General features: G+C 43.1%; 1 long non-coding RNA gene across 1 annotated transcript; it reads left to right on the forward strand.

Annotated features, from left to right (window-relative positions):
* The first annotated feature begins 5144 nt into the window (after positions 1-5144).
* Positions 5145-7050, forward strand: LOC109283352 (uncharacterized). Its single transcript, XR_002090472.2, has 2 exons — positions 5145-5402; positions 6640-7050. It is a non-coding gene; the product is annotated as an uncharacterized LOC109283352 (long non-coding RNA).
* The last annotated feature ends 8426 nt before the right edge of the window (positions 7051-15476 follow it).

Raw genomic sequence — 15476 nt, forward strand, 5'->3', positions numbered from 1 at the left:
GTGGTATGGTGGACATCAGCTTCAGTTAGTGGAAATTTGCCTGGCCCAGCTTCATGAATTTTGCACAATTGTATTTTCTGTACATACATGGTGAATTTTTCCTCCCAAAGTGTCCAAGGTAATGCCTTTCCTGAGCTGGTGACCTGGCCCTGATATTCTCCTAAGACCTCCTAGGAGGAATTTAGAGTAACATAATGGGCACTTTCTTTAGGGATTTTATTAGGATGAGGCTCCTTCCTTCAGACTAGGTGGTGAATCTCATTCCTACAGAGATGTTTCCATCACAAACCAGTACCATAACAATAGCCTCTTTTGTCATTGGGCTGTCTGAAGTGAAGCCAAAGTTTCATTAGTAAAGAGAATAAATAACCTTCTCACCCCCAAAATTGACAGAGAAGGATATTTATATAATGTCTACTATCCAGAAAACTAATAATAATAATTTATATATGTATATCCTTGAGGGTGACATTCTCCTGCTCTTTCCTAATATGGACCCCAGTCCTAACATTCATACTCGGTTCTAGCTTAGACAATATTTCCATTGAAGTCAAAACTCAGAAATAATTAAAATCAGTGGGAGTTCTGCTTGAAACAGGATTAAACAAGGACTTTAGGACTTGGTCCAGTTCAAATCAGATTGAACACAGCATGGTGCCTAAAGTGGACACAAAGACACACAGTGTGTTATGTGTAATCCCTAAAGGTGTGAGTAATATATAGTCAAACCTGCCTTAAGTAACTACTCCAGGGACCTACAAAAGTAATTTACATAACAGAGGTGGTCTTCTAATAAAAGTCCGGCAAAACTGTTCTCATTACATGTGGGGATACTTTAAAGGTGGTCTCTTCAGACAGGAGACTGCCTAAAAAGTGTGGTCTACAATAAAGTTTCCCCTGTATAAAAATTAAGCATGCCAATAGTGACATAATGCACAGGAATATAAAAGTCATTTACAAAAAGCCTGACAGAGCAGATTTGCAAGACTATTGCAATTTCAAAATGGTGTCAAATTTGCATGCATAGTTGCCACGAATGGACATGTAAATTAAGTAACTGTCTAGCTAGCTACTTGTGCTTCCAATCAGCTTGTTTACCAGTGTGCATGCACTAATTAAACATATAATTATGCACAGATTTGTATTTTTTTTTAAATCTGGGTCATAAGGTTGATTCAAATGAAACCATGGTGAATTGTGTTTCAAGGGTGCTGAATTAAATTTAAATGAGAATGAATGAAGACAAAATCATCTGAGTCCTAGAACCAGTTGTGTCAAGCTGTATTCTTGATCTATGGAACCAACCTAGAAATCAGAGTGTGCAATCTATGGGTGAAACCTCCAGATGTGTGGCACATAAGCACTCAGTAAAGTCAGCGGTGACATTATGATTGTTTTTTGAACCTTCCCTCCCATTGCACACATGCTTGTCACTTTAGCAGCATGCTGCTGTCACCTTCTAGATGAGGACCATAAACAGGGGCAGCTGCTTTGGTGCTCCAAATGATGTGCCGAGCGCATTTCATCAGGGGTCCCTAAAAAAAGCAACAGGACTTCAGAAAAGATAAATTGCACTTCACTGAAAAGCCCAGTAGAAGGCAAGAAGAACAGTGAGGAAACCTGTACAGGTATGTCTGGGTAATCTGGTTTGAGAGTCACCTGAGCCTATGTCTTTCTTGTCTGGTTGTCCACAAATGCTTGGAAGGCCTGTGAGCACTTCTGTGATCCTTTGTTAGCAGTGCTGTTCTTCACATCAGTCTCCATGCAAAGACTCATATGACCCTTCCCCATCCTATCAGAAGTGAATTGCTTGTTTGTTAACAGCCTGATGTCTTCTTCATAAAGTACATTTGTTAAACTAGTGATGGCAGGGAAAGAAGGGTTCCCCCTTCCCTATTCTTCAGGATGCATCAGTGAAGATGAAGGTTTGAAAGATTGGATCAAAAAGTGGGCCTACATGAGTTATAAAGGATCCTAGTGAATAAATCAGGATGTACTCAGATCAGGATATGCCCCTTCTCTGGTCGTGCTTGTGCTAAAAAGCCTGAGACATTTTGTGTCTAATATCACCAGCAGGTAGCAATGAATGCAGTAATACAGTAGTTTAACATCACAAAAGTTTTCATAGATTTCATAGACATGAGAGCTGGAAGGGACCTTGGATAATCATCGAGTCCAGCCCCCTGCCTCAGGGGCAGGAAGTCATCTGGAGTCATAGGATCCCAGCAAGAAAAACATCCAGGTTTCTCTTAAAGGCGTTCAAAGTAGGTGCTTAAACCACCTCCAGCGGCAGTCGATTCCAGACCTTGGGGGCTCAGACAGTAAAGAAGTTCTTCCTTAATGTCCAGCCTGAAATGGTCCTGAAGAAGTTTGTGACAATTCAACCTTGTCATCCCTTGGGGCGCTCTGATGAACAGACATTTCCCCAGATCCTGGTGAACACTCCTTATGAACTTATAGGTGGCCACCAGATCACCCCTGAGCCTGCGCTTTTCCAGGTCGAAGAGTCCCATAGCTCTCAGCCTCTCATCATAAGGCCTGTTTTCCTGACCTCTGATCATGTGCGTGGCTCTTTGCTGGACTCTCTCAAGCTTCTGCACATCCTTTTTGAATTGTGGAGCCCAAAACTGGATGCAGTACTCCAGCTGTAGCCTCACCAAGGCCAAGTACAACGGGAGAATGACATCCTGGGATTTGCTTGAGAAGCATCTATGGATGCAAGCCAGCATTTTGCTCGCTTTACTAGCCCCAGCATCACATTGCAGGCTCATGTTCATCTTGTGGTCAGTCCTGACCCCCAAGTCCCTCTCATCCATAGTGCTAGTCAGCGTAGCACTGCCAAGCCTATAGACATGCTGCAGGTTTTTCCTCCCAAGGTAGAGAACCTTGCATTTTTTGGTGTTAAACACCACCAGGTTCTTGTCCGCCCATTTCATGAGCCAGTCAAGGTCAGCCTGGATCACCCTCCTGTCCTCAGGTGTGGATGCTTTACCCCAGAGTTTGGTATCATCAGCAAACTTGGCCAGTCTGCTTCTGACTCCAATGTCCACATCATTAATGAAGAGTTTGAACAAAATAGGTCCAAGGACAGAGCCTTGAGGGACCCCACTGGTCACAGCACACCATGACAATTGACACCCGTCAACCACCACCCTCTGGGTCTGACCATGAAGCCAATTCCCCAGCTAGCGGTTCATGGTGGACCAGAGGTCGCAGTTGGCCAGTTTTGTCAAAGGTGATCATGGGATACCAAATCAACGGCTTTTTTAAAGCCAAGATATATGACATCAATCTCTTCCCCCTTGTCCAGGTGATAGGTCACCTGGTCATAAAAGGAAATGAGATTGGTCAAGCAAGACCTACCCACAACAAACCTGTGCTGGCTATCCCTCAGGGTGTTGCCATCAGCCAGTCCATTAAGAATGGCCTCTTTGATGAGTTTTTCTAAGACCTTCCTCGGGATAGAGGTCAGGCTGATGGGCCTGCAGTTTGCCAGATCCACTTTTCTCCCTTTCTTGAAGATAGGCATCACATTGGCCTTCTTTCAATCATTAGGCCCTTCACCGGAGTGCCAGGAGCTCTCGAAGATCTGTGCCAGGGGCTGAACTATGATGCAGGCCACCTCCTTGAGTACTATGGGGTCTAAATTGTCAGGGCCAGCTGACCTGAAGGTGTCCAGCCTCTCAAGCCGTTCCTTCACGAGGTCAGCATTTTGCACAAATTGGAGAACAAGAAAACTAAGGACAATATGGGAGGACTTAAGGAAAGAGCTTTTCTGTCTGGATTTAGAGCCCCCTAGGAAGGAAAACCTTCCAACACCAGCCAAGTTTGGAGATGCGGTATGGATTACTGTTTGCTTAGGCTCCAGGGCCAGCATGGATCCCTGTAGAGTTTTTTAACTTTAACTTAGGAACTGTTGGGTATGTGATAGCATTGCACTTTAAGTGAGTTCACACTAACACTGTAGACTTGTTCACCGATCCATTTATGTTTTCCTTCACAGATATCGATATCAGTGATTGGATGAATGACTGTGAACAACAAATTAAAGAAAATCCTCTTTCATTAGTTTGACTGCTCACTCTGGGAGCTAAATTGGTCAACTTAATAGAATGTATCCAGTTCTAGTACTAAGATTTCATTACATGTGGCGTGTATACTGATTTTCATTCATTTCCTTAGGAAAATTGTTTTTTACAATCCAAAACTTCGATACTAAGCCTGGATAATTACTGCAGTTTGAAACACTTAGATCAGGGGGTGTCAACCGGGGTACTTGGGAAGGCTCTAGGGGGTACGCACAGGTGGGCAGGCAGGGATGGAGCACTGCCAACCACCACCCTGTGCTGCCACCTCCCAGGAGCAGGGCCAGGGTGGGGAAAGCAGCAGTGCTCCTCTGTGGGCCGCACAGGTACCACCCAGCCAGTCGGACACAGGGAGTTTGCACGCGGAGGCAGTTGCCACTGCCATCCACCACCCCATGCTGCCACTGCTCTGCCTCCAACCACACACCAACCCCCCGGTGCCTTGTCCGGCCCATGTACCATCTCCCCCCACTCTGCATCCAGCCATGCAACCCCCCCCCCCCCCAACTCTGCATCAGTCCACGTGCCACCCCCCCACTCCTCATTTAGCTGCCAGGGGTACACTTATTAAACACCTGATTTAGAGAATCTGATTATGGAATATGTCAATGTTTCTTGATAGCACATGATAATCAAAGAAGGTAGAGTGTATTTTAATTATGACCATGTTGTTTATGTACAAAATGTATCCTGGAAACAGGACAGTATTTTAATATGCTTCAATTTCCATCCTCCTGCATTTCTGTTTACCTGTTTAATTACATCCCATAATGAGTTTAAACTTCAAGATAGTTCCCAAGTTACAAAAAGGTGAAATGTAGCACACAAAAATGAATGTGTAAAATGTGTATTGTGTTCACAACAATTCCCATGGCTAAGCATGCAGGAGTCTGAGTCCCAATAGCAAGCAGTGTTTCTCCCTTCCCCTTTCTACAAACAGATCCCTGATTAGTGCCTGCTTCTGTATAGCAATAGTGACTCTGCCATGTCCCATCAGTTCCTTCTGCTTCAGTTCACACACTTGCTTTTCACATCCCCCTCTTTACCCATGTTCATTATTCCTCCACACAGAGCTCCATTGACTACTTCATTTCTGATTAACTGGATGAAGTAATAACATGAGATGGTGATGTCAGTGTATTAAATTAAATATAGGGAAGTGAGGCCTGTTGCAGGGAGAATGGCAGAATGACCTGTTATATGTGGGTCAGTATCAAACTGCCGGATGAAAACAGAGCTAGATAATCCCTGGCAGTGGACTCTGAGCCATTTTCAGCCAATATGATTTAAAGCAAGGCTATAGCTTGAGGCCTGCAGGTAAGAAAGCATTTTTAATTCTCATCAGACTATTGATTCATTTGGGGGTGTTTTGTTTTGCTTTGTTTTTGCTTTGCTAAAAAAAATGCCCTGTTTTCTTCTGCTTACTGAAACAGGAGAAATCAGGTTCAAAATCATAGGTATCTTAAAGGAACAAGGGCAAGCATCACTTATGATAAATTGTATACTGCGTAAAGGACCATAAAACATTTTCAAATGTATACAGATAAAGTACCTCTGATCTTCCTATAGCTCTCTTTAATATAGGTCAATTCCCTATTTTTAACAAATCAGCGCATGAATAACAGAGCCTGATTTTCAAAGTTATAAGCTTGTGATTCAGATCTTTAATGTTTTTGTTAAATGGTGGATCAGTAGATTGCTTTATTGTAATGAGCTGTTGTATTATTTAGCATTAGCCATCCTACAAAAGCTTTTATGAGTCTGTAAGGTATATGCAGCAGTTGCCATGGTAATCTGGTGATTAAACCAACACACTCCTTGGGATTCTGTTTGTGTGTCTTTTTATTACCTTTTAACAATACCATGCATTTTGTCATCAGGTAGCAGACATGACGTGTATAGAGCAGAGAGGGCTTCTTTCAAAAAATAAGTCCTTTATGTAAATAGCTGCAATTTCTACGTCACAGCTTGGTGTACAAATTCCCTTTATCAAAAAAAACCTAAGGGTAATATGGCCATTTCCTGTTTTTCCAGAGATGTGCCTGCAACAGCTGATTCAAAGTAGCTAATGTAGCTTCAAATACAACTGCTTTACAGTTTACAAAAAGTAATCACAGTATTACATTGCTATATTTGTATTATACATACAAAACCTTTTGTTCACCATGCAACAAAAGATTTCTCAATAAGCATAGTCCTTACCCAAATATTGTTTATATAGGTTTCAGTAATACCATTATACTACTTGTATCATGCATATTCATACGTTCAGTGTAAGGACTTCCAAACTTTTTCCATAGTTATTGTCCTAAGTGGCTATATGGGGGCTGGGGTGGTGCGGGTGCTAAGGTGCCCAGAGCTTGCAAATTTAAAGCTAGAGCAGAAGCACTTATGGTACAGCCTGTCACAGTCCAACAAATTAGCAAATTCTGCTAACTACCTTGTCACAAAGGCATGACAAAAGAAGGAAAGGAAAGTGAATATATAATATATGTATGTTAATGTTTATGAGAAATATTCAGTCCTAATTTAACTGAATCCATTTTTATTGCAGTTCACTGAAGTCAAGTCATTCTCAGTGAGGCAAACTTTTAACTTGGTGGTGCAGCTTGACTCCAGGTCAGTCCAACCAAATGAATTCAGAATTATACTTGCAAATGTAAGCTTGAGGGCTTAGGTGCATTAAGAAAGGAGATCGCTCTTTGAGACAGTGGCACAATAATCAAAAATTGCAAGTCATGGAGAGCTTGCTGCAGCATTTGAAACTGAAAAGAAAACCTTAAATGGTGGGAAGAAAACCGTGCCCCACTGGAGTCAATGGGAGTTTTGTTATTAATTTCAACAGAACTGAAATCTCATCCTATATGTTTTCCTGTTCTTTCTCATCCCACAACACCTGTGAATTGCAAGGGCAAGAATAAGCGCAGTCCTCAACATTAAACGGCAGTTACACTCTTGTCCTATATACTCTTCCTCCCTTATTTGCACATGCAAACCCTCACCCTGGAGCAGCTTACTCAGAGGGAAGTATCCTACTTTGAACTGGTACATAAGGTCAATACAACGCTAAGAATCATTGTCTGGATCTTTAGCAACTATAAATCATTGTGGCTTCTTTGAATGGAGTGAGATTGCTCAGGCCCTCTATAAACAGCATATTATGAAACAGCATTCATATTAAGAAAGCTAAACTATTTCAAGGCCATTAGTTTTTCTAAAAGCTTGGATACATGGCATGTTGTCACTGGTGTAACTTGCATCAGTTTTCTTATATCAGTCTTCCCCGCTTGGCTGCCAGAGCAGATACTGGTACAGCGCCACCCCACTAGAGCACAGGCCTGGTAGCACTGATCAAACAGCTATCCCAGAAGAATAGTGGACATGCAGCTTTTGGGGGGAACTGCACCCCAGATTCTATACAGGTATGCGAGTGTAGGGTGATACATTATGTATCTGCTTCCTGTGTATATGGGTGGGTTACACCAATATTCTTAACGATGAATCGGAATCAGACCCCAGCTAAGGAAGTCAAGTTCTGTTTTGCACTAAACTGGGATTTGCACTTCGTTATTTCTCTCTGAGATCCTTACGAGCACTTCTAATTGTCCATTTTTACTCTCCGAGGAAGCAGGGTCCATTTGCAGCCAGTTTAAAGTAACACCTGCTAATTGACGACTTCATTCTGTGGCCGCTGCACGCTTCGCAAACAATATCCTCTTCTCATTCCCTACGGTCCACTTTCCCTTTCTCCTAAGCGTTCATCTCTCCTGCTGCCAAAAAAAACCAATATAAAAAACACTCTTTCTCTCTAAAAGCTTGCAGGTGTTAATCTGTTTGCACACAGGGTGTTATGCTGAGCCTCTGAGTCTGATGGTTCCAAGCTGTCAGTCACTGAGCCACCAAATGCTTGGTTCATGTGCCTGTTTAGTGAAAACAAAGGATGTCTCACAGTTTGTAGGAGAGTGTTACACATGCCAAGTCTGAGGGGAAAGAGTTAGAGTCACAGGAAGATGCTGAGAGCAAACATATCACTAAAACTTTGTCTTCTGCAACAGTAGCCACCTACTTTGTTTTTGATAAACAGACTATACCGTATTAGGAACATATGCTGCTCTCTGCTTACTCATCTTTGCTCTTAATGATGCTTTCACGTTGCTTCTTCAGAGGGCACAGATAATCTACCAAAGAAAAAAAGCAGGGCTCAGAATATTGCGCTGCCTTTTTCAACGGTGCCATGAATTCTGTGACACCATCACCCAGCAAATGCTGGGTTAGATCCTCAGAAACCGAAAGAGCTCAACTGACTTCTGTTAAATGTGCTTGCCAAGGAGTTGAACCCACATACACCAGGTGAGACCCGCTGCATTTTGGCAAACCAGACAGGCCATGTAACGATACCAAGAAAATGCAAGCTTTTACTGTCAAATTGAACAGGCATGTTTTAACGTCTGCATAAGCTCCAGCACACATGTATATCCCCTATAGTTTACAACTGTCCTCTAAATTTCCATTTCTCCACATTGTAAGGCTCTGCTTGCTTCTTTAAATATATCCAATACATGTGACACAATGAGATGACATATAAGAATGAGGCGAAATGCAACCATGGCTTATGAAATGTTGCATAAATTTTGGTAGTGTTGAAATGTTGTAGCCTCAATGGTCATGGAAATATGAAAGGCAAGGATTGCTGTGGGTGATAATCTTTTTATCTCAAGCAATTGGTCCAATAGACTTAAACAAGCTTTTGAATGTAATGCATTCTTCTCTAGGTTGACTATGCACCCAAAAAAATCCTTGCTTCTTGTATGACTTGTGTCATTCCCCAAGATGAAGAGATTGGTTTGGATAATGCTGGATACCATTGGCCCAAACCTGACTGAACTGCAAACAAAAGATTAGATTCAGCAGAGAGCCTTAAGCATTAAAATGCCCTGTGTCACTTCCCTGCCTCCTCAGAACCCAGAGTCACCAGGGATCCCTGCACAATGCATGCATGCGTGGTGTTGGCTCTTAAAAGAAGATGCAAAAAAGCTGCCAACCAGGGTGGGAGGCTAAGCTAGCCAGGAAGAATGCCAAGGTGAGGGACCCTGCCTAAGCCCTGACCCCTTCCTCGAAGTAGTGACAGGTATGCTTTTTGTTCAGGATTCATAACCTTCCTAGAGTTAGGGACCTATGTCAGTCTTTTCCTTCCCACAGAAGCTGGTGGTTGGTTGTGACATTGGTGCACTCGGCTGGGAAGTGGGATGCCTGGTTTTTATCCCCACTCTGCCGGATATGTAGCAGAGACTGGAGCCTAAGCCACCCACAAGTCCCCTAAACACTGATCTACGAGGGATGGGTCTCTCTCTATCTTTCCTGGTGAAGCTGTTTGATGCGTATTAAATGTCTAATATCTGTACAGGAGTCAGCAACCTATAGTCCATGGGCGAGATCCAGCCTATGAAGCCATTTTATTTGGCCTGCGTGCAAAGCCAGGGGGCTCCTGCAGTGTTTCAGCGGCAGAGGGTCTCAGCAGAGTTCCTGCAGCAAGGGACTTCGCCCAGGTGGTGTGGAAAAGTGGCAGTGATGGTGTTGTGTAAAGGAAGGTGGTAGCTCCCATGGCTCCAGCTCCAGCAGCGGTGGCACAGGTCGGGTTGGAAACAGCCTGCCCTCAGAGCTAAGCTCCATTAAAGCAGCGCCCCACTGAAATGTTTCTGAGACTTGAATGCAGCGCTCTCATCTTGTAGGTGAAGGCTCTGCCTAGCCAAATATTGGAAGTATTTCAATCAGAAAGAGAGGCAGGAGCTCTTCATCCATGCTGCCTTTTTTTGGGCGGGGATGGACACAATGGGCACATCCCTATGAATGCGCATGTGTGATTTGCAGTGCCTCAAAGCCATTTAAGGCACCACAAACCACACGCAGCATACATGTACCCATGTGCTGTGCTGCTAATTAGTGCTCAGAGAGATCCCAGTGCCAAAAAATGCCACTAAAAAAAGCATCGTAGCACATGTGGCAGCACCGTGCACTGCCAGAAACTGAAGCTGGCTGCCAACCAGGCTCTGAGTGGCCGGCTCGGCACCACTGCTACCCCAGGAGGCCCCCAGGACTCCAAGTAAGGTTGCTGGGACCAGGACAGGTGCTGGCCCCAGCCTCCCCTGCCCCACCTGGGGCCCTTTGTCATGCACTAGAGTGCACATGCAGGAGCATGCCTGGGGATAAATGTGCTGCTGCTATTTGTCCCCCGGGAAATGCATGCCCTTGCACATGCACACTCATGAGGACGCGCCCAATCAGCATGTCAAATAGTGTGTGTCCTGAAAATAAGATAATCAGGGGAGCACATAGTTTGTGGGTCTTAGTCGCCATACTGCTCAGCAACATCAGGATGTGGGTAGTTGGATGCTGGTCCACCAGCCACAGTGGGATTTTCCTGATAGAAATGTGCAAGTCTGAAGACTTTGGTGCCTACCAGGTGGGCAGGGGTTTTGCAACTGATAGAAACAGGCTCTTTGTGATATGGGATCATTTCTGCACCTCTGTGACAACTCCACAAAGATCTAAAAGGTTTGGAAAAGTGCTGCAGAAAGTCTGATAGACTTGACACTTTCCCATATATTTGTGTTTTCCCTGAGATGCTCAGAGCAGGTGAGTTAATACAGAGCCATGTGATTAATGGCCCACTTCACTTAATTTATATGCGTTTAAATAAAGTTTATATCAAAAACTCCCCTTGCGCTTCTTGAAGGATGATTAACTATCTGCAGGTGAGGTTGCTTGTCAACAGCCACACCTTGGAATCCCACTCCCGCTGCTTCCGTGGAGATAATTAACCTCTTTGTTTCCCTGAAGCAGAGAACGGATAAGAAATAGGGTAATACATTACTGCCAGATTTGTAATATTTGTGAGACCATCAACCTCTGAAACTGCTTCTTAGGGTCAAAAAGGTGTTAGAAATAATCTACCCTCTGCTGCATAAATGCAACAACACGGGTTCCTGATGTGCAGCACGTAGAAACTTATGGTCCTGTGCTACGTGGAGGAGTTTTGCAACCTGGAGGTTCATGTATTCCTGAAGGTAAGCAGCTAAATTCTGGAGGATGTGCAAGAGGAAGGGAAAGAGAAAATAGATTCATAGATGCTAGGGTCAGAAGGGACCTCATCAGATCATCGAGTCCAACCCCCTGCCCTGGGCAGGAAAGAGCACAGGGGTCAGATGACCCCAACTAGATGCCTATCCAGCCTTCTCTTAAAGACCCCCATAGAAATGGAAGAAAGCAACAAAAAAAGAACAGCAGCACCCCTTAATATTGCTGGTGAGGCTACAGGATGGTTGTAGTGACAGACAGGTATTTTTTTTACTTTCCGTAACACAGGGGGAATAAAGTATAGCACATACTCTCTGAAACACCTTTTTCATTCTCAAGTAGTGTAAGACTTCATGCATAAGCTTCAGAGGAAGCTGATGCATGTGCTTGGCTTTCCTTTACCTATTTCATTTGTTCAGAATCTCACTAGATCTTTCTTCTTTATTTTCCGTCTCTCTCTCTCTGCCAAGTGGCGGTTGTCCAGCAGCAGTCAGTCAGGTAGCAGGTCAGTACTGGAGTGGATACGAGCACAGGGCTTGAAGTCTCTCTCATTCACATCTTGCGGTTTTGGGGCAGACTGGGACTAAAAGACCAGAGCACGTCTCCTCTGTCCAACTCACAGGGAGAAGAGGTGGCCTCAGCATGGGTTGAATCCCTGATTGAGCGTAAGACGGCTTTAAGCTGAGACCTGCCTGTACTCTCAATCCAAGCTGTTTTTTTGGCACTAGTCTTGACTAACGGCCTGATAGTTGAAGAAGAAAGTAATTTCCATCACTGCCATCAATTGTTAATGAATGAAATTATAGTGGAGAACTTAGACCCATTACTTCACGTCTGTGTCTCACTCAACAGTTGTTCTACCCATCTAGCAGGAATAAGGGAAGGCAGATCTAAAACAATTTGGAAGCACAGCTAGATATAAAAAAAATGCGCGTAGACGGATAGATCGCTTCTTTGTAGGTGCTTTCCTGACACCAAGCTCATTTTATTACACAACAATTGATGTCGGATTTATTTTCAGCAACCCAATGAGAGGGCTATTTCCCTTATCTGAAAGTCTAACTCTCAGAAGCAAGAGATTAACAAGCTAGGTGCCTTGGACTTTCTTTATGATAAATTATCCTATGCTGTCAGCTGTATGTTAATGTGGCCCACTGCTAGGCCAAATATATTACAAATTGAGAAGCTATTAAATAGGAAAAATAATTTTTAGTACAGCAAATTGAATTTAGCATTTAAAAGATGAAAGGCACATTAATCAGCTTCTTTACACACATTCTGAGCTGCCAGGCATGTTATATTATATATCAGTAAGTGGCTGCTCAGTGTTAGTAATTGTGACATTGTTTTAGCGAGTACTGCAGAAGGTATTTCACTGACGTAGTTAATATTTTGGCTGGCCAAAAGTAGCAATTTTAATTCTGTGGGAAATTCTGACATGTACAATTTCCTTTTCTCTTGACTTGGAACAAAACATTAAGAATGGCCCTGCAAATAAAATTCTGAAATATTTTCATTTTCGCCAACATCAAAATGACTTTGTGCCAGTATGTTTCAGTGAGAAATATTACATTTTTAGATTAAAGTAATTCCCAACCGACCGCTGCCAACACACAGAATTTCTCACCAACATGCACCTTATTATCAAACTTTTAATTAAAAATATTATAGAGGCACACAGGGCCTACTTACCATGGCTTTGCAAACATAGCAGTGCCTGGACCATAACTGGGGAGTCACTGTTATACTATATATATGTGATTAGTTGAAACAAAGTTGAAATGAAATGTTTTGGGCCTTTATTAAAACAAGGACATATCATTTCCTTTTGGTGATTTCTCTGAAACTGATACTTCCCACAGAAGGTTTCAGCTTCATGAAATCAGTCTTTTCCATCAGAAAACCGTTCCATTAGAAAGTTCTCAGTCAGCACTTGTTCATACCGTATTATGTTACAGACTGGGAGACATGGTGTTTCTCTTCCCACGGCCCTTTCATATCTCTTTGGCAGAATAAATGGGGCAAAATAGCCCTCTAGGGAATGCCTCCAGGGCATGCCTTCTATCCCACCTCAGCCCTGGGGGCCGAGGCAAGTGGCCCATTACAAAGAGCAGGGAATCCTGACAGGTCTTGGAAACTCTTAAATACTCCCAAGCCACCAAAACCTTCCGGGGTAGGTGGAGGTACGGTACCGAAACAGCTGTTTTTCCGCATAATGGCAAAAGTATGTAAAATGGAACAGATGTCACCTTGTACTGCACCTGGCCTCCTGTCTTTTGTCCCCCGTGGAATCAGGCTTCCCATCTGTGCAAAGCAAGCAGCAGAATGGGGACCTTCATTTGGCAATGCAGTAGGCGAATCATTGACTTTCAGTACCTCTGCAGCTGTCCCAGCAAAGTAAAGCAAACCACATGAACTTTACAGTGCTTGAGCATTTTCTTTTCTCTTAGGACAGAACATTTGGCTCAAGACACCGGGTAAAGTACAAAAATGCTATCATACAGTGTCCTGAAAGAGGACTATAAATTCTTTGCTGATTTGCAAGAATCTGTAAAAGCACTGAATCAAAACACCGACCATTCTGGGCCTATTGCTGCAGATTTTGCCAGGAGAAAAAGCTACTGGCACAAGTCGTTTTCTCTTTCATGTGAATTGACTCTTTCCATATATTGAGATTTGAAGCTAGTTAGTTTAAATGTTTTTGGTCTTAAAAAAACCCCAGGACAACAAATTGAATTTATGCAAATGTCTTGTTTAAAGCAACTTAATTTATGATGCACTGAAAAGCAATTGATTTATTCACGTGCCCGAAGGACCAGAGGCATATTATATACACTACACAGCATGATTTTACCGGAGAATATTAAAGAGCTAAGTAGCAGAGTCAGGAATTAGAATCCAGGTCTCCCAGCACCAACATACCCATTTAAAACTTCTGCAAAACAGCACGAGGACTTCACTCCTAAGTCCTGTGACAGAAATTGAGGCAGAAGGGGACTTATGGGTCAAAGAGCATTTGTGGGCTACATTCACTAATTATGGATACTGAGTGATGTTCTGACGATCTAGATCTTGGGGACCTGGAATTTTGGGACTGTATGAGAACATTTATTTTAAAAAGGTCCATTCATTTTATTTGGAAATGCCTAACGTGCCACATGGATCCATGCCAACATAGCTCATGGATGGAGCAGAAACTGAAGGTGCAATGCAAACCAACCTAGAGACTGCACTAGTTGCCATAAAACAGTCCTGAGACCTGTAGAGAAAGGAGTCTGTGCCCTATCCTCCTTCCATAAGACCTTAGGCTCTATTCATGGATCTGACTTAGTCCCTTAGGGCAGTGAATATGACAGTTCAGTTTTCTGCAAATGCATAGGCCCATTCCATGTCATACCCACTCTATTGTGCCAACGACTAAAGATAAACTTTAAATTTCAGACATCAACAGGCTGGATGGGCAACTGAATTGATGTATTTCTCTAGTACATGCCATTGATTTCAATTATTTTTTGAAAGATAGTTGCTTACAGCCAAAAATGTCATTTCATCTCGTACCAGCAAGAGCACACCATTCATGATAAATGGTAGTTAATACTTTCAAGCATACAGCGTAAGATTTTCTTAATCCCCTCCTAGAATGATTCATCTGCAGAAAAAGTCAATATAGTCATACAAGGACTGTCTGAATTAAATGGAAGCTATGAATCAGCTTCTTTGGCTTTAAAAGGAAAAGGAAGTTTTAAATTCCCTCAATGAAGTTTAAGCTAAGATATTTCAGGTGTTGGACACTAGAGATGAAACGTTAAGGGTTCTGCTTTGCCTTGTGAAATGCTTTACATGTATTAAAATTGGGTAAAAAATGCTATCATTTGGAATGGCCCTTTACCACTGATTTCAGTAGGAACAGTTAGTTTTAGGATGGTTCAGATTGAGACAAAAAAAATTGGAGTGGCAGTTGATATAGTACTAATAGTGGAAATATGTGGAGACTATTTAAAATTGTGACAATGCTACACATAGGATAAACAATACTGGACACATCTACATGTGCAATTAATGCGAAACAATACACTCTGGTGCATATCATGCCAGAGTTTATTGTTCCCAGGTGCCACGTTTACATGTGCACCTGGGAACACAGCATGGTGAGCCAGGTGGGAGTAGCCCTGGCTGGCACGGGGCTTGGGGTGTCAGCCTACCAACCCAGGGCTGCTCCAGCCAACTCAATGAGCCATGGAGGGACTGGCTGGGGCACAAGGGTGCTTCAGTGTGGGGCTAGCCAGAAGGCAGCCCATGCAGTGAAGCACCCTTTCC

This window comes from Alligator mississippiensis, chromosome 10 (genome assembly GCF_030867095.1).
Source record: "Alligator mississippiensis isolate rAllMis1 chromosome 10, rAllMis1, whole genome shotgun sequence".
Taxonomy (NCBI): domain Eukaryota; kingdom Metazoa; phylum Chordata; order Crocodylia; family Alligatoridae; genus Alligator; species Alligator mississippiensis.